Here is a 24907-nt window from a genome sequence, read left to right on the forward strand (position 1 = left end):
TTCCATTATCTCTGCATCATTTTCCTGGGTCAAAAAAAGGGACAAGATTATATCTTTTGTGAAGGGACAAGCTGATATCATCAATTTGCATGTTCTGAGCAAGTCCTGAAATCTTTATTTCAAAGTATAGCTTCATATCCTTTCCTATCAATTTAGCTTCTAATTCCATTTTGCCAGTCTTCTATCTTTTATTTTTCTTTTCTAGAATAAGAATTTGTTCAACTAAGCACAAGCAACTGTATTGTTGTATGCTGTAACGAGTATGACAGCCTGAAGGGAAGTCCTGGGCAGCCTGGTCTGTTGTGAAAGACTAAGAGGGCATTTTCAGTGTGTTCTACAGCTGGGAGAGTAAGGGATTATCTGAAATGTCAGGCTTTGGTTTATACACTAAATGTTTTAGGACACTATGTCTCCCCTAGTGGATACTAACCTTTGGCCAGGAAAGAGTGTTTTATTTCCCCACTGATTGATTGATACCCTGTGCATAAACCAAGCTTCAAGTTTGAGGTTTCAAATTGAGATTGAAATGAATAACCATTGTGTACTTGATTCTTTCTTTCTATATGGTAACCAAATCAAGGGAATTAATTAACAAAGTAGCATTTCAATACATGAAGATTGAAATTGCAAAGCCTGGATAACAGAGTAACAGTACTGGAGTTATGTCAGGGATCACTCAACTAAAGATCCTGATACTGCGTTGCAAGGCAGCGCTATGCTCATGTTATGCTGAGGAAAATTCTATGGATAGCCTAAAATAACTATCCAAAAGTAACTGTCTATTTTAGGGTTGACTGAATAGATCTCTAGGTTTCAGTAAATTTATCTGATTAGATCGGTATTGATTGTAATGGGACCTTAGCTTGCATGTAAACATCTAAATTTAGGTGTCTAAATCTGTGAGCTGTACCACCCATAATGGCTGTTTTGTAATAAAAAGACACTCAAGATAGCTTTAAGCCATCCGGCTTGGATAAGTCCAATCTAATTTCACAGCAACATAGATTTTAACTCAGAATAATTTGCTGCCATGGAGGGTGACTACAGTATAGGCTATTTTGGAGACCTGCAGTAATTTACTTTGGGTAATAAAAGTTTTAGCACTGACTTAAATGGGATATTATTTGGTAACCAAGCTGTTTGACAAGCTGTGCTATGCAACTTTGTGATGCAAAAAGCATTTATTCCTTGTGCACTAGTGCTAGAGATCCAGAATGAATAAAATAGGTAAATGAATGGGTAAAATCCCAGACACTTGGTGAAATAATGACATATTATAGTGACAATATAATAAACTTTATTTAATTTTTTATTGTGTAATATTGCTTAATTTGCTTGCATGGGCATTGAACTTGGATGAGGTCATGCAGTGGCACATAGCTCATTACTGTGGCTGGCTTCTGTTAAATAATAATTTACAATGCATTCAAATAGTCAGAGTTATACTTGCCTTAAATGTGCACCACTGCAGTTACTGCCACAGCATATATTCTGCCACCATGAGGTTTTTGGGAACCTTTCTGAATAACTTTTCCTTACAATCTTCTCTATTAATAATTAAGTGAAGGCCTCAGGGAGACCTTATTGCAGCCTTTCTACACTTAAAGGAGCTTATAAGAAAGACGGAGAGAGACCTTCTACCTGAGTCTGTAGTGACATGGCTAAAGGGAATGGCTTTAAACTGAAAGAGGGTAGGTTTAGTTTAGATATTAGGAAGAAATTGTTTACCGTGATGATGATGAGCCACTGGACCAGGTTGCCCAGAGAAGCTGTGGCTGCTCCTTCCCTGGAAGTGTTCAAAGCCACGTTTGATAGGGTTTGAGCAACTGATCTAGTGAAAGGTGTCCCTGCCCCTGGCAGGGGAGTTGGAGTAACTCTGTGATTCCATGATTCTACAAATATGTTTATATTTGAATTCTGAATCATTAATAATATAAATTGGTTTAGTGATGCAAAACTGCAGACAGTTTGGAAAATTGACTAAATATTCCTCTCATTTTTTTCTCTGTAACCAAATTCTTTTATTCAGGGTTTTTCTTTGGAGATTAATTTTGCCTTTATTGGACTTATATAAGTAAAAGTAATTTTGTAAAGTATCACAGAAATTAAAAGTAATCAATTTACAGACATGCTCCTTCAGTGATCCTCTGTCAGTCCTTTTCCCTTTTGTATTTGCAACAACCAATTTCAGGTAAGCCTGCTAAATTTGATGATTGTATTTACTTTCTTGTAAATGAATTAAAAATAAACACTTTTTAATCTCTTTAAGATATGATCTTAAAAGCAGGGTTTTTTTGTTTGTTTGTTGTTGGGGGGGTTGTGTTTTTTTTGTTTGTTTTTTTTGTTGGTTGTTGTTTTTCTTTCAGGACATAATATAGATTAACTTGAAATTGTCCAAATTTTACTTTCAGTAGGTTCTTATCTGTTCTATTACTGACGATAGGATCACATTATGCTCCCAGACTTCACTGAACCATAGGTTGCCATGTTAGCAGACAGTTATGCAAAATTCCTGCAGAATTCTGACACTAGGCAGCATGTACGGCCAGGAGGAGTGTGCACAGGGCAGGCTGCCTCTGGGCTGGTGTCTGAGACTATCAGTTGCAACCTTGAGTAGTGTTCTGCATCTTGAATTTTCAAATTTTCTGGACAGTAGTATAGTGACCAACTAGTAATTAGTGACTAAATTAAGTTTCTATTAAAAAATATTATGGTTAAGTCATAAAATCAAGGTATTGTAACACATTTGGTCTGTCATCCATGTTGAAGACAGAGGCAAAGAACACATTAAATACCTCTGCCTTGTCTCTGTTCCTGTTTGTGAAGTGACCATCCCCATCCTGTAAATCTAAAATGACCTCTTTTTTGACTCTATGGTTTTTGGTTTTTTTTTAAATAAATTTAGTAATTCACTTCACTTTTCCACAATACTTTTCCAAGTGTAAGTTTAGGCAGGGGTTTTATATTATTCCTTTTGCTGTTATCCTCAGGTAACCTTCCCATGAAATTTGTATTCATTGTCACCTCCCAAGTACAGCTGGGGATATACAGTGAGGCATTGAATTTTTCTTTTATAACACTGTAAAGAATAATTTGGTGGCTTTTGTTTTTAAATCCTATGGTCTATTCACATTAGCTGGTAAGGAAAATTTTCTAGCCTCAGATGATGCCAACAGTTAAAAAATTCATTATTTACTATCTGTATGGTGCTATACAAAGAGGCACATTTGAGGTTCTATCCTGTAGGACATTATTGTTTAAAGACTATACAAATACATAGATGTATACAAATATTGTATTTGTAAATGCAAATGTATATGCAAAACAGACAGAATGAGTGGCAGAGCATAGGTACAAAAAGATTAAAAGTGAGAGTCACTGTGAATAAACATAGATGCCTGAAAGGTACAGATATTGCCCAATAGATGTCATCAATAGAGTAATGACATCTAAAATAGCCTTCTTGATTTTTTTTTTTTTATAGCATTTAGACTTCCAGAGCCATGCAGCAGGTTAGTAGGAAAACCAAGAGCAGACTCTAGGAATAGGAATCACCTCGTCTCCCTTAGACATATGTAACCAACAGCTATTTCTGAACCTCCCTTTATATTCATTTTAAAGAAAGAGAACTTTTTAGGATTCAATCCATCAGATGTATTTAAAATGCCTGTTTTAGAGTTAGAGGAATTCTGATTTAGACTTTGTAGTCTATAGTGACTAGATTTTTGCTGATTATACATGGAGACTGGGGTGACAGATAAAGAGCAGGCCTCTGCCTTCAGTCAGATGAATTCCACCCTAAATCTTTTGACTGAAGGAACTAAAGCTTTTCTCTCTGAACCATGAAATCATTCTGAATAAAAAGATAAAACAAATCTAAGTCACTGTTGTTCATTCCAGAATAAGTTCAAATAAACCTTTTCCTCTTCACTTTGTTGAGCCAAATATGCCTGCTTTGCAGTTCTGGAGATACCTGACTCAACTGATTGTTCTATATACTCATCATCAATACTGCTTTGTATTCTATCACCCTGCTATCCCAGACAAGGCACAAGATTTCAGAGTGGGCCATCATGTGGCTGCATTATTTACAGTGTCACATTATCTTATTTGCATATAAACTACACCAATAAAACAGTGTCTAGTGAAGGAGGTCCCAAAATATCAGACATATGCATAGTTTCAGTTACTGGCTTCTTATAAAAATTCCTTCAACCAGAAAACAGTTCCAAGGATTCTAACTTGCAATTTGTATTCCTGTTATATTTAATAACTCTTTATATAATCCATCTAGGTCAGGTTAAATGAATGCCTTGTTGCTACTTAGATGATTATGGGTTGCAATTCATTTAACTTACCCAATGATTCATGTTTAATTTATTGACTTTAATGCTGCATGTGAGTGACCTATGCATGTGTAGTACTTTAAATGCACACACAGCTCTCTGCAGTATTTTGCTTAACTAATCAGTGAATCAATGTGTTAGAGTTGGAGATATTGAGTGACTCTTTATGCCACAGTTTAATTTAATGCTACTTGCAGTAATGGGCCTGTCTGGGTTGACTGGTTGCCTCTCGGGAACTCCATGGCTTTTATGCCAGCAATAATGGTTCAGGATGTGTCCAGTTCTATGATTTGCTACCTGGGCATCTGGCATGAGCCACTGACTTGTCTTTGCATCTCATCGTATTTTTGTGTTGGGAAACTAATTAATGGGTGCTCTTTGTTTACAACTGGAGCTATGAATCTTCCTTCTATACCTGACAAGTCAAATGGCATTTACAAGTAATACCTTTTGTAGAAATGATCTTTCTGTATGGTAAGGATACACCAATATAATTCCCTGAGGATTTTGTAGTAAAGTTTTTTGCTAATATGAGGATAGCCAGCATTCACCAAATCCTGTGACCGATGGTTTTTTATATACATTTTCCTAGGTTTTAAGTAGTTCTCATAGTAAGATAACTGAGAAGGAGAACCTCATTGTAATCAACTTTATTTCTGACTTCTTTTCTAAGAAAAAAAGAGTCCAGAAACAACTTATCTACCAGATTTGGGTGTTCCATGTGCTAAATATCTGGATTGTAAATGGTGAAATATATTTCAGTTTTCTTGCCAAATAGTTCCCAAGTAAACATCAATGTGCACTGTAGTGTCAACTGAGATATTAACACATTTTCTGTTAACAGAGAGATTCCAAATCCCCAAGGAACAATGATAATTCCATACTCAGATTTACAAAATTTAATTACACTAAGTTATACCCTGTAGTGGGTCAGAAAATGTTAAAGGCAAAGTAGCTGCTGACTGATTCTACATCAAAAACTTTCAAATGTATGCTAGAGATATGCCAAGCAGAGGCATCTAGAAGAAAGCTGCTAGATCAGAGTTTCATTTTTTAAAAAATACAAATTTAATGCAAATACCTTTATTGGCCCAGTAAACATTTAGAGCTTATCCTAGAGCTATCCTATCCTAGAGCTAAGCTATCAACTTTGTAAGAGAAAAAATTGCTGGCATCGCAAACTTCTGCACTGAGGGGTAGTTTATTTCCAGCAGCCTTGGAGCAGTTGTCTAGCAGAGGTAAAATCTCATAGTTCCACCACTGGAGTTATGATTTATATCAACTGGTGTACCAACCCTTGACTGGTATTTATTTCTGTCCATTTGTTTTAGAAACATTTCAAATGCTTTACACATTCTTCTAAAATCAAACCGAAGAAACATAAGGCCCTAATCAACCACTTGAACATAATCCAAGCTTGAAATTATTTCCTGGTCTTTAGCTGTAATGACTTTAAGAGAAAAAGTGGGCTGCCTTGGAGAAAAACCCTACAAGATAAAAATAAAATATAAATAAAATATAAATAAATTAATTAATTAAAAGAAAAAAGCTTCTGTGGCCCCAAACATATAAAGTATTTAAAAAATGAGAGGGTAACAGAAAAATTTAGAGTCACTAATGCTCTCGTGGGACTGAGAATTCCTTCTTGGACATTAAAACTGAGAGTAAAATCAGAAGAATTTTCCCTGTGAAATTGGCTTTGATGCCATTTTGCCATTTTTTTCTCTCAAGGAAAGACAGGCTTATGGTGACATTTCTCCAGGACATGCCTCTTGCCAGCTTATGCAGATTTGTTTTGGTTTTGACTGTTCCCCTACAATGTCTTGCTGACTCTCCAATCATTTCCAAATTTGGTTTCTGCAGATTTTGGGGAAGGATTTAGGCAAATCCTTAATAAATACAATAACAGTGATCTAGATACTAAAGCAACTGACGGGGCAAACCCTGTAATTTTCTCACTATTTTTCTGCACTTTAAGGCCTACGAAGTTGAGCTAATCAGTTATAACCATAATGAATTTGCATCTCCTCTGTGTAGACTGTCATACAAAGACTAATGTTAAATTGCTTTTGGATGTGAAGCCTCCTACCTAAAATCTGAAATAAGTGCCTAACATTTGAGTTGCAATGATCATACCTCTTTTTGACTCTAGCAAATCTTTGATAGTCCTAGATGGTAGATCGGTGATCTTAAAGGTCTTTTTCAAACTAAAAAGATGATTCTATAATTCTCTCTTCTTCCTGCAAGACAGAGAAATATGACAGTTCTGTAATGAATGTCATAATGCCTTGTACTCCATATCCAGGTGGTTCCCTAACAAGGAAGCAAGGGCTAGAATCCAGCACTTACCAGTAACTAGCTTACTCAATTGCTACCTGACCATCTGGGTGACATCACTTGCTGTCCTGTAGATTTTCTGTAGGGTTAGGACAAGTTTCTTGATTAATTGACATTCTATTTTACTTTTATAAAGTGAAGACAATAGTTGTAATGGTATTAGGAAATAAATACATTACAGATTTTGTATGTCTCAGCTCCTATGGTAATAGAAGTAATATAATTTCCATAGAGGATAGATTTTTGCTTCATTTTGCAATATGATTTACAACAAATCCATGACTGAACCTTATCTTTAGAAATATCTTTGAAGCATATAGTACCAGTTTTTCTACCAGCTCTTCTGAGAATCCTGGTTTAGTTACATTCTGCCTGCATTGCAGTTAATGGAGAGTTTATTATCTTAAATGCATCTTCTCTGGCAAAAAGGCTTCCAGTCTGAGTTTCCTGGCAGCAGCCTGCTGATTTCAGAAATGATATATTTCTATTGGTGGAAGAGATGCTCCTCTAATTGCCTTTTTTGATACTGTCAATATATATATTACATGTAGCTGTTAAATTGCTCAGCAACTTTTAGTAATATATATCCTGTGAGATGTCACTTTCATTTCATGCTACACAGCTTTTCTTTCTTCCTTTAACTCCGTACAATAGCTTAGTTCCCTGCTCGCCTCTTTGTGCTGAGGTTGTGTGATCAGAACAACAGTAGATGCAATCAAACTCACAATTAGGCTGTGATTCACATTATGTAAAAGATTCATCATGCCAATTGATGTGAAATGACGTGCAGTCTCTAGGCAGTGATTGCACACGGCTTTAATCTCTCCACACACTGAACCCTGCACCTATCGTGGTTCAGCAAAGCTTAGTTGTAATCATTTTTAGACTAATGCCTTTTCATGGTTTCATTATGAAGAGTATAACAATGAGACCTTTTACTGCTACTTCTTTTAAATGCCAGGGTGTGCTGATTACTCAGTTAACGTCCTGCATGCAGTTGCCCTTTTGGGTAGAAATGCTGTGAGACTAGTGGGTTTTACCATTTCTGGATTAGGTGTTTTAACGAAGACAAATGACATTTTTTTATTCTCTATCCTAACATCCTTCTTTCCCTTCTTCGCCCGCTGGGTCAATCACCTGGAAACAAGTGCACACGGGTTTCTTTTAGAAGCTCAATCTAAAAAGTAAGCATTTTTGTAATTTATAAAATAATCAAGAATCTTAGGCGACTCTTCTAAACATCAATTTTCAGCAAAATTGACTCCTAACAGTAGTCTACACCTTTATGTAGTTTATCTTAGATATTGCAAGTTAGACTCTTTATATGGGTAGCTGAAAAAGATGGTAAGTGTCATGCCAGATCTCTGACCAGAGCAGTGAGTGACCCGGGGTGTGTGTACACCAAAAGTGAAATGTGGAGGAAAAGCGTAACTCCTCATGATGGTTACTGATTGGAAACTGCAGTGACTGCATGGGCAGGGGTTTTCCAGCCTTGAATTCTAAGTAGGAGTGGATTTGCTTTTAATGCCTGTGAATGACAAGGAATACATAGACATTAATGTGCATGACTAAACTCTCTTACAAAGAACTGAGTGTGACTGAGTGGCACTCATTTTTCATTTGTCAATAACTTATCTAGATGAAAAATCATTTGAGACACGCATATCAAAATAAAATATCAGAAATATGTAAATTGTTATGTCTTTGCTCAATAATTGAAAACATTCATTTCCAGAACTGTAAAAAATTAGTCTTTGACTATTTTGGAATTCACACTGTGTCCTGTTTCATTCATCAGGAAATGCAGATGATTAAGGATCAGGCGTAAGCTCTAGTCATTGACTTCTGATGGAATACTTTGAACCTATTTGTGTTCGGAGGTCTTTTAATTAACTGCTTCTTCTATAGGATCAAAGAGAATTGGAACCAAAACCCACTGAAAGCAGGAGATCAGATAAAGCTTAAACAAAAAAAAATTATGTTCTGTAGTTGGAAATCCCATTTTTCTATTCACACACATGCTGCAGCACAAAAGCTATGTTCCCCAATCAGTTTTGACTCCATGAAAGATATTCTGGAGTCTTCCTAAAGTTCAATTGGGACTTTCCTGTTGTTACTAACACTGATGAAAAGTGTGTTTAGCTGTAGTAAATATGGAGGGCATGCTAAAGCTATAATGCAGATGAATGTTTCATGAGAAAAAGTTGTAGTTGGATTTGTGTTTTTTTTCCAGGTGCAAATCACATGTTCGTGTAGATCAAATATACTGCACCAGGTTAAAACCTCTGTCTGACACAAGTATGGATTCCATTCCATGGTCTTGCCATTTGATTCCAGTTTGTGCACTACTAGTCAAACCTGTCAAATTGTGGCCCACCGAAGATGCCTTTATATATAGCCACTCTGAAATTTTTCATTCATCAAAGCAGTGCAGGTGCTATAAGCTAAGTAAATTAATGAAAAAAGGTCAAATCATCTCATCCGTCTTAAGGAAAATTGTTGTCTCAATTGTTAAAGCTCGTACCTAAAATAGTTGATGTCCATACTTTTACATTTTGTCTTAAATTCATAGATTCATAGAACATTTTGGGTTGGAAGAGATTTTAAAGATCATCTAGTTCCAACTCCCTCACCATGGACAGGAAGGCCACCCACTGGATTGTGTTGCCGAGGGCTCCATCCAACCTGGCTTTGAACACTTCCAGGGATGGAAGCATTCTTAACAAAGACAATAGGCTTGGTGTCACCTGACTTTGGACCCCTATTGGCATGAAGGAGGGAGGGGCGGCCAGGGTTGAGCTCCATCTGCCCTGGAGAAAGTCTTATGATCCAACTCAGAAAAACACTTAGGCACATGCTCAACTTAAGAATTAGGTACATCTAGATCTGGTAACAAGCACTGAAGTGTTTTATTTGGATAAGGAGCACAAAGAATATGAGCAGAAAGATAAAAGGTATAATTTTGGAGAACACTAGTGTCTGGAGAGTGATCCTCAGAAACAACCCCCATTTCTCTGCCGCAGAAATTCTGCACAATGCTGCACAATGCACGTGAAATATCTATAGTATGTCTCCTGTTTCATAATCTCAGTGCTGTTTCCAGGCTTATATGTTTCCTTTCCCAATTCTGATCTTCAGCAAGGGAGGGAATAGGATAACTGCTGACATAGACAGACTTAGGAGAGACCACCCAATCGATGTAACATGCATATATTTTTCATTGGTAGCATTTGAATGGCCAAAACCTATTCCAAAGAACATTTACATGAAAACATTCAGCTGGCCATTTGATTTTGATAGATGTAATTTTTTTTTCTAAATGAGCTTGAAGTTCATTATAATAGAAACATATGTTGATGGTAATAGTGTTGAGGGCCATGTGCCAACTCTCCTGTGTTGCTCCTGATGATACACCGGAATTCTGGCTATGTTCAGGTTGTTTCCAGCTAAGACTGCAGATGTTGATTTTGTTCTTCTACTCACCAAGCAATAGGCATGTTCAATTATCCCTATCACTAGCTAGAATCTTTATGCACCTGTAATTTATTTCTTAAAACAAATACACAGGTGGAAATTGAGATTAGAGAGTAATATTTCAGGTGCGAACATGTAACATCAATTATTACATTCCCATCTCTGTCTACCTGTAATTTGCCCTTTCTTCTCTCTCTATTGATTCGTAGTGTTGCATGATCATTTTTCAAGTATCTGTTTCTAGATACATACCCAGAGATGAATTTTCTTAACACTCCTCCAGGGAGACTTTAAAGATAGACATTTAGAAATTTAATTTTACATCTACAAATCCTGTAATTCCCTAAGGGTCTGTGTAGAAGAACAATACCTTCAGAGATTTGGCATAACTCAATGGGATACTTTCAACAAGCTTTGCCTCTAACCCTAGCGGGTCAGTGGAGCACTTCAGAGTATCATCTGGTGGCATGGGAATCCCTGAGAAATCACTTGCAGTTGACTCCAAACAGCACGTTAGAAACCAAATGGGTCTTAGATAGTGACACTTATTGAACTTGGGGGATGATCACCAGCAGCAAGAGTTTCAGGATTTGTGCCATGGCCCTGAGTGCACCAGCAGTCCCCACTCCTCACAGTTTAGCTGACAAGGAACTTCTTTAAGACCTTCTCAGGTACTTGGATCAGACTGTTGTGAAATGAGCTGTGTGAGAAATAGCTGTAAGGAGTCTCATCTGGGATCTTCACCCATGCAATGCCTGCCCTTGGCTCAGGAGCTGCATTTAAGCTCAGGCTTGGCCCTTGCCTGTGCCTGACTGCTGATCCTGACCTTACGTTGCTGACTTGCCTTCTCCTGGCTGTAGGCCTTCCTCATCCCTAAGGACTTGTCTGGAGATCATTGGACTGGTTGATAATGCTGTTTATCACCAGACCTGCTGCTCTTCTTCTTTGGATCTTGTGGGACATTGCCCCTGCCTGATTTGCTGTGACCTTTGGCTTCTAGCTCACTTTCCCTTTGGAGCAGCCCACACTTACTGTTGAGTAATAACAATATAAGGTTAATAAAATGTATTTGAATGAAACTGAATTAGCCCCTCCTACAGTTAATTCTCTGATGTATATTTTATAATTTTAGATTATCTAGATCTTTTATTCTTTCCTGTACGGAGCTCTTCCTTGTTTTTCCTTGACCTATTTAAATGACTTGGAGGTTTAGGTGGACATTTTAAAATACATAAATAATGAACACATCAGTGGTTTACAAATTCCCTGTGCTCTCACTAGTTCTAGTGTCTCATTCCCCTTTCATGCCTTGTTGCTAGTAGGCCTTTCCACCTTAGAACACTGAAACTTACCACAATGGTATGAAAGAAATACCATGTAGCAGATGCTACCTGCAATTCCCCTGTCTTGTTCTACTTTTGAACTGGACAAAATAGTACTTGAATGTATTTGGGTCAGAAGATGTTGATTCATCACAATATGCTTGTGATTAACAGTCAGTTTTGCTGATTTTTTTCACTATAAGCTTTTAAAAGAGAGTATTTGCTACTGATTTCGCATAACATTATCGATGGAAACAGAGAAAAAGAAAGAACTACAATATGACAGCAGGTAAAGCACGAAGAAAAAAAACAGTAGAAGAAGTAAAAATGAAAGAAATTAAGGAAAATGAATAAAAAAAATGAACGAAATTCTAATTTTAATTGCTTGTTTGAGGCAACTTTAGTAGTGTTGCAGAATCATGGCAGAGCCTTGTTACTATAAAATAGCTCCATAGAAGTGCATTTCCTAACAACTGCACCCAACTAAGATGCAGCAATCCCTATAAAAGTGCTGAGATTCATGTGAAATTTCTGCATTCTGCATCTTAAGGTTGGAATATTTAGATTTTCAGGGGTTTTTTTGCCAGTATTAAAATACTTCTCCCACATTAGTCTACTTCTTCCAGAAGTGAGATGAAACTCTGTAAGCAGAAAATAGCAGGATTTTTTTTCTCAAGAATATGTTTATGCTATTTGTGAAAAAAAAACAACCAAATGCAAACAAACAAGCAAACAAAAGAAACCTCACATAAAACACCTCAAAAAAGACAAACCTCTAAACTTATATAACATGTTTTTGTACTTGCCTCCAGCTGGAATGAGAGCAATTGTTCTACCATCCTATTATAGTTTTTAGAATGTCGATGAAGAGGGAGAATATTAGCTTTGTTTTGTCAAAGAGTTAATATTATGCATTACCCATACATCTTTCTCTAAAATAAAGTAGGTCATAAATATATTTCCCTTGTACTAGTGCAATTCCTGAGTGTGATGAGTGAATGAAAGTTAGAGGGAGGTATTTGGAAAGGAGGGTTCCCCTTGATTTGTGAGCATGACATCACAAATCTGTCTGTGGTTTACACTGAACAGAGTCTGAACACTGGAAAAAACTACATGAGCATTTGAAAACAGCATGTAACAATTTGCTTGCTGGAGTGCAAACTGGGTGTTCTGCAGACTGCCAAGGGTGAGAAAGCCAAAACAAACCAACAGAATTCAAATACTTTTGTTAATGAACAAATCGAAATCTTAAACATTCGTTGTGTATCAGTCTCACTTTCCTCATTTTCTTTTGGTCTGCATTTCATTTCCTCCTTCTCTGCTTCAAATTTAGCCATCTTACAGCCTTTACATTTGATTTTATGAATTTCTAGTGTTGGTCTTAAATTGGATCATACACTTTACTTGACCAAATTTTGAAACTATAACCAGACTGATGCTGGATTGATATCCACAATCAGCAGCTCACTTTAGGCTTATATTTAGATATAGTTGCATGTGTTAACCAATGAAGATTTCTGCTGTATGCACAAAAGTGCAGTCTGAGTTGTACATAAATAACTAATCAACTGTGCAGAAAGCACAGATACAGTATAGAAACGTTCTCTGGATCCAGTCTGTGAAAGGAATAAGAGGGATTTTTTTTCTTAAAAATAAATAGTGTTTTCTCTCAAAATACTATTATATGTCTTCTAATGTGTATAGCTAGGCTTAACCTTTAGGAGAGAGAGATATTTTGAAACTTGCTTTCAGGGCTGTGGAAAAAGAGTTTTAAAGAACTTTTTTTCTGTCTTTCAATTCAGCTGTCTGTACTCACACATCTGCTGCAGGTTATGTCTCTGTGAGAGCTGGAGGAAGGAGTATGTGTGTGTGTGTGCCTCAGGACCTTTCCACTCTGGCATCGTAGAGCATTGGTCAAGCTGGGATTGAACAAAGGCTTCTGACTTTGTGTGAGAACTCCTGCAGCTCAGACTCATATTTTCTACTGACTACTCTGCAATTAGGGCAGTGTCCTCCAGGATACCTTTGGAACAGACAGAGGCAGTGATTTCTTAGACTGTTGCAACAAGAGTCACTAGGGTTCATCTTCCATGGTATTAAATATTAATTATATACATATACACACACAGGGATATGTACACAGAGTTAATTCATCCCTTGTGTAATGCTGTATGTTTAAAAGACCAAGAACTACTGTTGGTTTTCTCTTTCTCGTAAATCAACATCTTTGTCTTAGACAGATATTTTGTGTGTTTTAATAGAATCAAATATTGTTTCTAGTCACACCTTTTTTTATTTCATTCAGATATCCATTTGCATGAAAGAATTTAGACATGTCATACCAATTTTATCTGTATACATATATATATATATATATATATATATACACAAAACTTCTGTGAGTACATCAGGCAGCAAGCTCAAAAAAATATGTCAACCTATGGCTAAACAAATATTGTGTGTAACAATACTTACTGCCCTGTGTGTGCCTGCCATGGGTATGGGAGCTTTCAAAGGAAAAAAAATCTGAATTTGGATGATATAAGCAGCAGCTAGATAGGATATTACAATGATCTTCTGATGCCTTTATCTGTTTTATTTTTCCTTCAAAGAAGTTCTTTTCAGAACAATTGAGATCATTTAATTATGTTAGTAAGATATTTTCATGCTACGATCCATACTACATGGTTTCAAAAAGAAATATTATGTCTTAAATGTCATGAAAAAGTATAAATGCCTCATAAACAGGAGAGGGGAAAGATATTTTCTTCTTTTCCTGGTTTAATAAAAATTGTACATCATAATTAAAAAAAAATTTAAAATAGCAGATTTGTTTTTACTACTGTCTTCTACATAGCACAGACATTACTTCACTATTTTCTCACTCTTTCTGTCTATTTGAAGAGCTGAGATAGCATAATTTACATTTTTCTTTTTAAAAGAATAGTTTCATCATGATATGATATTGCACAACATCAAAACCACTTATTGATTGAACACTTGCCTCTCATTAAAGAGTTGTTTAATTTTTTTCCATTATTTTACATTTTTATTTGAATATTTTAGATTTTTTTTTAAGTCTTTGAGTAAATGAGAGGGTGAAAAAAATTCTGACAGATAAGCAGAAGGAAGGCAAGACCCTCTACCAGGTCTTGACAGTGCTGTTCTGGCTCCGTCCCACCCTCCAACTCCTCTGGCTCTGCCAGTTCTGGGTATCCCTTAAACTGACCATTTCTGACTGCATGGAGGAATGTCCTGCAACAAATCAATACTCCTGGAAAAGCTGGTAGCCCATGGCTTGGACAAGTGTATCCTCTCCTGGATTAGGAGCTGGCTGGAGGGTCGGGCCCAGAGAGTGCTGGTGAATGGAGCTGCATCCAGCTGGCGGCCGGTCACCAGTGGTGTTCCCCAGGGGTCAGTGTTGGGTCCGGTTCTGTTTAACATCTTTATTGATGATTTAGATGAGGGGATTGAGTCCATCATCAGCAAATTTGCTGATGACACCAAATTGGGAGGGAGTGTCGACCTGCTGGAAGGCAGGAGGGCTCTGCAGAGGGATCTGGATAGACTTGAGAGATGGGCTGATTCCAATGGGATGAAGTTCAATAAAGCCAAGTGCCGGGTCCTGCACTTTGGCCACAACAACCCCATGCAGTGCTACAGGCTGGGTACAGAGTGGCTGGAAAGCAGCCAGGCAGAGAGGGATCTGGGGGTACTAATTGACAGGAAGCTCAACATGAGCCAACAGTGTGCCCAGGTGGCCAAGAAGGCCAATGGGATCTTGTCCTGTGTCAAAAATAGCGTGACCAGCAGGACCAGGGAAGTGATCCGTCCCCTCTGTACTCTGTACTCTGCGTTGGTGAGGCCACACCTTGAGTATTGTGTTCAGTTCTGGGCCCCTCAGTTCAGAAAGGATATTGAGGTGCTGGAGCGGGTCTAGAGAAGAGCAACAAGGCTGGTGAAGGGACTGGAGCATAAGTCCTATGGGGAGAGGCTGAGGGAGCTGGGGTTGTTTAGCCTGGAGAAGAGGAGGCTCAGAGGTGACCTCATCACCGTCTATAACTACCTGAAGGGAAGTTCTAGCCAGGTGGGGGTTGGTCTCTTCTCTCAGGCACTCAGCAACAGGACAAGGGGACACGGGCTTAAGCTCCGCCAGGGGAAATTTGAGTTGGATATCAGGAGAAAATTCTTTACAGAGAGAGTGATCAGGCATTGGAATGGGCTGCCCAGAGAGGTGGTGGATTCACCATCCCTGGAGATTTTTAAACGCAGATTGGATGTGGCACTGAGTGCCATGATCTAGTAAATGGACTGGATTTGGACCAAGGGTTGGACTCGATGATCTCGGAGGTCTTTTCCAACCCAATCGATTCTATGATTCTATGATTCTAATATACAGGTAAGTATTTATATTCATTTAACGGTTATAGTGACAATCCTTATTTCATTTTTTAGTGCTGTGTTATGATGTGTCAACAAATACAGGATTGACAGGATTTCTGAACTCTGAGCCTGCCCTGTACAGTGGTGTGTTGTTAGAGTTATTTTCCCTGCATAAGCTCCCCTAGGAAGCAGCTAGTTGGTACATGAAGTTTTCTTGACAACAGTCTCACACAAAGGGGAAGTTCCTTCTCCAGTGTGTCCTCTCTGACATTCTCATTTTATGAACTGGTTGTTGCACCTGAATAAGTAAAACTATAAATGCTGCTTGTGGGTGTTCTTGACTTGGAATGGCTGAGCCTACCTGATGCTGTGTTGTGCCATGTGGTCATAAAAATCCACATCTCTCCAACTGCTTCATTCCACGACATAGACATTTCCTCGGTAAATACCATTCAGGTGCACAAAACTTCACTGAACAACTGGGATTCCACAATATTGATTCACACAGGGACTAGTATTGGAAGTGCCCAGGTGAAACAGGATTAAATAGATCTTCTAAGTCCTCTTCATAGAATAGGTGATCAAAGAGTGAGTCTGGAGGCAATCTCGGTAGCTTGAGAAATAAGTATTGAAGAAGGAAGGAAAACAAAAGACGAGCAGTTACAATTTAATCTGGTCTTCCTAAAACAATGGTCATAGTCCTCTGTCCATCACAGGCCCAATAAAAGTAGAGGTTTTTTAGCCCTGATAGTCATTTTTTTCAAAGTGCAAGGAACCAGTTACTATGAACACTAGTGCTTTTAAATGTCTCTTTTCCTTCAAAACATTATTTTTTTTCCCCAGAACATTTCATTTAATGAACTACTTGATGTTCAAATATCAGGTTGTAGAAAGCTTTGCTTTACACAAGACTGGTTGGGTCACAGGGCTCTGAGTCTGATACCATATTCCACTTGTTCATGATAGTAGGACATTGTCAGGACAGCTAAGATGAAGATTCTAAGCTATTCAGTTGTTCAAACAGAATAAGTGGTTTCACAAAGCATTAATCTTAGATATTTTTCTTATCATGGCCTCTATCTCTTATTTCTCTTCATTTTCCTTGTTGACAGAGCTTTGTCATCTAGGAGCATGGAATAAATTAAATTGTTGGCTAACATCCAACCAATAAATTGAAGCTTATACTAAGTACGAGGAGAACTCAAGTCCACCTACCAAGCCTACCTTATTGTTAATAGGGACAGTATAACCTAATATTGAATTAAGAGACTTTAAAAATAGCAACCTTGATCCTAGTAATGCTGGACATCACTTGAACAAAACAACTTTTATTGTGTTTTCTGTTTGGTTGCACAAGTCAGCAAGGTTGCACAAGGTAGTTTAATACAAAGTAGGTACCCCTGGTGAAATCCATCTGACACCTTTGATCATAATCCTACATCTTTCAAGTGGCAATTTAGCCCAGGGGTCTTTGAAATACATTGTGTTGTGCTCTGCCCCTCTAGCAAAAAGTGACAGTATTCTTAAGAATTGCAACAATTTAGTGGCTTTCTTGACTTTGTTATGCTTTGTGCTGCTGTGCCCCCTTAGTGTAATTTTGGGTATGCATCCACAATGTCCTACCCAAAAATGCACATTTTGCACCCGATGGCTGAATGAAATAGAATATGAATAGAGAAGGTTTGCTTAGACTTCATTGCAACAGAGGAAAGCATATAGTGGGGTTGCAACACTTTGACACACTTCTCAAGAAGTAATTTTTATTTAGTTCTTGGTTTTTACAAAGTATTGTGATCTGATAAGTTCCCCAGAGTAGGGATTTTTTTCTCCTTTTTTTTCCCCCCTCTTCACTAGACAGATACATCAACAAACAGTAGGAGGGCTGACTCATCTCCTCTGATAATAGCATGCAGGATAATTTTGCCATGTGACTCACTTTCTTCTTTGACTCTAAAAGACATTTGAAAAAAGAGTGGCATTAATTTAAATAGATTTCCCATAAACAGGATTTACTAAAAAAAATAAAATCCTTGCTTTTATCTCAACTTTAAAAAGTACAGGAAAGAAAAAGCCTACTATGATGTTCCAGCATTTTAAAATGTTTTTGAAGAATGAAAATATTCTCTTAGTGAATAAATGGAACATATTTGGGGAAACCTATTTGCAGCAAAGAATTTTTACCTCTGTGCACATCACTGCTTTCTTAGCCTGTCAAGGAAAAATAATGTTTTTTGCTACCTCCTGCTCTTTTATAGCTAGACCCTCATCTAACCTTGACCAGGGTCATAGTAGAATGAATTGATAAGACATACTTCATTTAGGATTAAATAACGGGACTGACAGAGCCTAGAGGGGCTTGCAATCCTAATGGAGAGTTTATCAGCACTCTTTTGGAGGAAAAACAATATGACTTGGATTAGTTGCTTCCTGTGTAGTACATTATATACCTGTGAAAGCCTGATTCTCATTTTTTACCACTCATTTTCAACAACACCAACATTCTAAGAACCTTTTATGATCCAATTTTGTACCTATTACTTCAATGAGATTTTACTGTTAGCCATAAGTAATAATTTCCTCCCTCTTCTCTTTTTACTGGCTCTGACAGTGCCTTACTTTATTTTCCAAGATTTCTTTGGTTTGCATGTATGCTTTTGGTAACACATTGAACTGTGTGCTACAGTATAGCCTACATTTTCAAATGCGGATAAGAAAAAGAAGAAACCTGTATTGGAGGTTAACATCACTTCCAAATTCTAGATAACTATGTTTTGAAAATAAATCCTTTTTAAAGAATTTTTCCTTGTGTGTCCTTGCTGTAGCAAATGGCACTCTGTTTCATTATATGATGGAGGTGACTTGTGAGCCTCCAGTCTAAAAGTCTTGACTGAGAATTTTGTCAGATCTTTGGAGACAAAAAGTGTCATCTTTTGTCTTAGAAATACTTGTGCCCTTATCCATTACTTAGATTGCAATTTCAATACATGGCAATGAAGCTGTTCTCTAGCAATCTGTGAAATTAAGAATGTGTTTTTTCTGGTGGACTTTTCAGTAGACAGATGTAAATCCTATTGAGCTCATTAGGAACAACTTCCTTTATTCTTATGCAGAGTAGAACTGCAACATGAAAAAATGTACTGTTATGGAAGGAACTACCTGTATAATGTGTTTGTAATAAATTGTAATATAGGATTAATTTTAATGATTCCCATGATTTTATTATAAAAATCCTAGCTTTGTCACAGATATCTTTTGCAACCTTGAACAAATCATTCAAACTGCCCAGTTTATTCCCTTGTCTGTAAAATGGAGAAAACACTTCCTTCGTCCCAAATTTATAACATCTTGTTTATTAATTGTTCACATTCTTCAAGTCTGTGATGTTTTTGTACAGGACCTAGAGCAATGAAGCTTCACTGATAATTACGGCTTCCACACACATTCATAACTGAAATATTTAAGACAAGCAACAGGTCTGCTCTCTAGCCTAGATGGCATTTCAATAGAGTAACTCCTTTTCTTGCATGCCTGTCATATAACTGAAAATGATGAGCCTCTCCAAATACTTATAGCTTTCAATAGGTTAGCTCTGCTAAGATCTTTACAAGTCCTTCCACAGACAATGTATCTCCTTCATTTAATTTTCCAGACATGTACATTCTATGGTGATGAACTCATAACCAAGATTAAATGACTTGAGCTTGACTGAATAAAGTCACAGTTCTACATTTTCTAGGAACTCCAGAGCTCCCAGGACTTCTGCATACTCAGTTTTCATTAATTCTAATATAATTCTGTTCCTATTAATGCAGTTTTGCTGACCACTTTCAAAAGAACTTGATCACTCTCCTACTTCTTTATTTTCTCTCATGGTATTTGCCATAGAACTGTGCTTGATAATATAAAGTAAATCTTTAGTGCCTTTTCTTTTTCTGCTGACCTACAAATGGATTAGGTGAGCATATAGGATGTATGTTGTGATTGATCTTTCCTCTCATAGATCTTGCAGTGTAATTTTGCAATATAAACATGGAGGTGAATATGTGCTGCTGGATAATTCTCTGTTAGGGTGAATTTAACAATGTCTGATCTAACAGCTCACTTCTTTGCTAGAGCCTGCTAGAGCTACTGCCCTCTCATCTACCCTTAGGCACAGGCTTCCATTTCTTCCCTTGCATCATTCCTGGTACTTGTCAGGTTCCTAGAGGAGCTGAATCTGCACAATAAGCCAGTAGAAAAACAACACACGGAAAATTAAAAATAATCATTTTGGGGTATCTGCTTATTGAAAAAGCAGGCAAATTGTTGTGCTAAGGAGTGGTGAGCTATTAGATCACCTCATTAATACAACAAATACCTTTAGAAAATCCTGACATAGATTTTCTTCATTATTTTTCAGTCAAGAATAGGAGGGACATCCTGGCTCACAGTATGTAGTTATGGCTGCAACACTAAAAGTGTTATCTTCAGTTTATTTGGAGTCTCACCCTAAAGGCTGACAACTGATTGTATAAAAGTCATTCTTTCAATTCAAGTGATTGCCCACTATCAAGCTGGAATATGTGAATGTGAATAAAGTTTGGTTTTTACTTTCTCTCAGTGTCTTATGGGTAAACAGATTTATATTTATCAACATAATAACTTTAACAGATCTTTTTGGAACAGGTATGAGCTCAAATAAAAAAGAAATTATTTCCTTCACTCTAATGAGTCTTGAACTAGATTTAAGTTATTTTAGATATTTATTATCTCTCATAAATATAACAAGTTTCTAATTCAACAAAAATTAACAATAAGTTGTAAGTTTCTGTTGCTCATAAGAATCAAGTGATATTTAGTTATGTATTATGATGTTTTCAAGAGAGAAACAATTAGACAGGATCTTGAATGCTTTATAAAATAGGGCCTATCCACCACAATCAAGTAAAAGTAATGCACTGACTTTTTCCCTTAAAGAAAACTTTGCTAGACACTGAAATAGAGTTTTAGTCAGAATTCAAAAATATTCACCCTTCTAATATTACTACATAAAATACTTTCTCAGTGACCTGCCAATTAGTGATGAAAACTGAAGTGCTTTATGAGTCAGCCAAGGAAAAAGAAATTATGGCAAGTTTCCTCTGGTATTTTAAATCTTAAAAGGAGTATGAATTTTTAAGGCTAATTCTGTGATGATTTTAGTTGACATTTTGCTAAAAATCCCTTGACATTCTGCAATTTTGACCAGTGTTTCTGAGGCATGTTAGTGATTCATCTGAACAAACAAATGGGATGAATACCGATAGATAATCTAATATACAGAATGTTAAAAATACCATGTTTTTTCTAATTCTTATGAAACAGAAATAAATATATGTGTAATATAAAATGAAAAGAGTAAACCTGTGTATCTCTGAGAAGGTTTCTCCCTGATTATGTAGAAAGAATTCATATTGTGTATAGTTTGTTTTCTTGAGGAAGCCAAACCAGAATAAGAAGTTATTCTATTGATTAAGATTTGTCTATGTGTGTAAAAAGCTCCTAATATTTTAAAAAATCGTTTTATTTATCTACTTTATTTATAGGAAGTTACAAAAGGTTGGAAAAATGTATCTTTGCCTTGTTTACAGTTAGCAAAAAAAATTTTGTGGAGGAGTTGTAATGCTTCTTATTTCCATCAGAGGGTACTATAAACATGCCTAAAACTTACTTTTTTTGTCTTCACCTGCAAAGAAGTGGATTTTTCTTTCTGTTTGGAACTTCCAGATAATTTTCAGTGTTTATAAATTCTGTGTACCATCAGATATATTTGCCTTGCTGAAAACATGAGTAGTTTATGTAGCCTCATTAAAAACATTTGAAAACAAGTTTAGCTAATGTTCTGTTTTCCTTGTAAGTATTCACTGGATATCCCATTTTAAAAGTGTTACAAAACTTCTGTATATAAAATGCCAACGTGGAAGGAGGTTAAAAAAAACATTCCTTATGTAACGAACATCCTACACATCTTGGCAGTCAAAATATATTTTCTTTCTCTGTGGATACAGAAAACAATTCTGTCAGCAGACACAGAGCTTGAGAACCTGAAGCGCTGTACTCAATGTGTCTTGTGCAAACAGGTTTTATAGCACAATGCTCTCTGGGCTGTGAGCTGCTGGCCACTGTCAGCTCTTCCTGTGCTAGCACTGTGCTCTTCCATGGAGTACGTGCTCTGGTGGCTTCCCAGGGTTGTTTGGGGTCAATCACCGGGGCTGCATGCCTTTGTACTGATTTTCGCATTATTTTCACAATGGCTTTTCATTCATGTGACTCCTTGAGGCCAGGTGCTCCTCCATGTGGGCAGTGGCCGTTTGTACACCAAAGGCATTGTGCATGTGCAAGAAGGATGTGTTTAATATTTTTTGTCTCTCTTTCTTCAGTGAAAAACTTGGTTCTGTTTGCACTTTGTCATCCAGGCACAAAGGAGTGGTGTTGCCACAGATAGCCACAAGTGGTCACAAACAAGAAACAAGAAGTGAGCAGTTCATGAGCAATGCATGGGGAGAAGTGTATTGGCAGGACGTGATCCAGCCCAGCCAGGAGCAGGTGGGCTGTGGGGGCAGCCCCAGGCATTGAGCTTCTCCTTTGGGACAGGGCCAGGCCAGCCCTGACTGGGATATCATCCCACAGGTGGGCTGAGCTTGGCAGGGCTCATTTCCAGGCAGGGCAGGGCTGTGGGAGATGAAGACCCACAACAGAGGCTGCAGCTGAGGAGCTGGAATGGGTGTTGGGCCACAGCAAGGTGGGGGAAGCCCTGGGGGACTGGGCAGGAACAGGGAGGCCAATTGGTTCCCTCGGCCCTGACAATCGACAGCAAAGGAATTCTGGTACAGAAAGGGTGGAGCCAAAACAGAATGGTAGCTTGAGGAAGTGTGTTTGAGATGGTCAAAACAGATACAAACTCAGACCTCCTGTCATCTCCAGCCTTCCTGCTCTTCTCCTTGGGCAGCACTACCCACTCTGGCTGGGTTCTGCTGGCAGCTTCCAGACAGGCAGGTGCTCAGGAGTAAATTTTAAATCCCAAGATTAGAACACATAACTACATGAGTATTCACGTGGCAAGAGTTCAGTTTGTTTATTTAGGGTTGTTAGTAAGGAAACGTTAAGATTTCATCAGAAGAACCTGGGTGTAGCAGTCTGTCTATATTATTATAATTTTGTGGCAAAACAGGTACTGTTTGTTGTTCCACAATGAACATAAAATGAGCATAAATTCTGGGTTTATGTGGTCTGGCAAGTTGAACAGAAACAGTCTTCTGCCTACTCTTGGCTGAAATAAAATGTGCACCCAGATGTGAATTTGCATCAAATCCCTCCCACCTCCACCCCAGGATTAAAAAATTGTCTGTATATCAAACCTACAGATTGCAACATAAATATTCTGATAACATTGTGCTCTACTAATAGAATCATAGAATCATAAAATATACTGAGTCGGAAGAGACCCATTAGAATCATTGAGTCCAACTCCTGGCCTGGCACAGGACATCTCAAGAATCACACAATTGCAGTGGGACCATTTATAGGGTAAGATGTTATTTGCCTTAGAGGTAGTGAAACTGGCACATAGAAATCAATCTGTATTTGCATGGTTCATGGAAAACACAAAACGTCTTGGTTGGTTATGGCAAACAAATTTAATCAGATAAGAAATATATCAGCAGGAAGTAGTGATTCAATCTTATTTTGTTCACATTTTGAAACAATGCATTCAGTTCTTTTTTGCACTGCTGACTTGTATTTAACTTGCCATTGACCAGGTCCCTTGCCATGGTGCTGCTTTCCAGTGTCTCATTCTCCAGCCTGTATGAACATCCAGAGTTTAGCCTTTTTAATATGTTTTCCCTATCTGGACTTGACCAAAATATGTCAAACAATGTGGGAAAGAAATTGCTACCAATTCATTGACTGCTTCCATTTTTTATGAATTAGGAAATTGTTGAAATATTACTTTAGATCTGAAAAACTACCATCTTTTATAGCTAGAATATACTTATTTCTGAAATACAGCCTATGGTTGTATCACAGTTTAAAAAACTTAAAAGTTACACAACATGTATAAAACAATTTCTCTTTCAATATGTACTCTATATGTGTAGCAATCTCTCTCTCTCTCTCTCTCTCTCTCTCTAAAGAAAAAAAGTATTTGTATATATGTATACGCAATTTTGTAAATGTAAATTATGCAATGTTATGCATTTTTTTAAAGATAGATAAAACCATTTACTTTAATGAAGTAATTCTTGTGAATGACTAACTAAATGTAAGCAAAGTCAGAATCTGGTTCATTCAATAAAAAAAAAAAAAGGTCTGACTGTTTTTGCTCAGTTGATTTTTAAACTGTAGATAGAAAAGAAGAAGTGGTATGAAGAACAACCAAGTCTCGATATGTGAGCACTGGAGGCATCGACACTGAGTGAATTTTTAACCTTCATATCTGACTGTACTGAACTTGGTAGAGTATAGAATTCTCTGTGCTATATTCTCATTCTGCTGAGGTAAATAACAAAACTCCTATTGTACTCAGTGGTACAGGATTAGTCCCTCTATATTTTAGTGGGGCAGAGGCTTTGTCCTTACTATTATTGTATCGTCATATGAATATAGCAGTGTTATTGAAAGCCTGAAGCTTCATGGCACTGCTTTGCTCATCTTCTTAAATTCAGTACCACGTGGCAGCCTTATCTCTCAAGCCAAAAAGAAAAGCATGATCACAATAGTCGGCTTGGCTTTTCTTCTCATCTCTGTATGCACTTCAGTGCAGGAGAAGTTCAGACACCACAGAGCTTCAAACGGTTTCTTTCAAAGGCATTAAGAAAAGGGAACAAATATTGAGCTCTTATAAAGAAGTTTTCAACCAGTGCATGTTTATTAGGCTTACTTTATTTTACACAGCATATTCAAAGACATCTGATTAAACTGTCCCAAATAAAAAGGACAAAGCTTGCTTCAATCTGTGCAGTACAGATAAATAATTTTGTGGGAGATTTCTATCATCTCTCAGACTCTGTATTGGAGACTTGTTGA

At 37.3% G+C, this 24907-nt stretch overlaps 1 long non-coding RNA gene across 1 annotated transcript; it reads left to right on the plus strand.

Moving 5' to 3' along the window:
• Window positions 1-14544: 14544 nt before the first annotated feature.
• Window positions 14545-20456, plus strand: LOC135421423 (uncharacterized). The gene is made up of 2 exons (XR_010434001.1): window positions 14545-14765; window positions 20272-20456. It is a non-coding gene; the product is annotated as an uncharacterized LOC135421423 (long non-coding RNA).
• Window positions 20457-24907: the final 4451 nt, after the last annotated feature.

This window comes from Pseudopipra pipra, chromosome 1 (assembly GCF_036250125.1).
Source record: "Pseudopipra pipra isolate bDixPip1 chromosome 1, bDixPip1.hap1, whole genome shotgun sequence".
Classification (NCBI taxonomy): domain Eukaryota; kingdom Metazoa; phylum Chordata; class Aves; order Passeriformes; family Pipridae; genus Pseudopipra; species Pseudopipra pipra.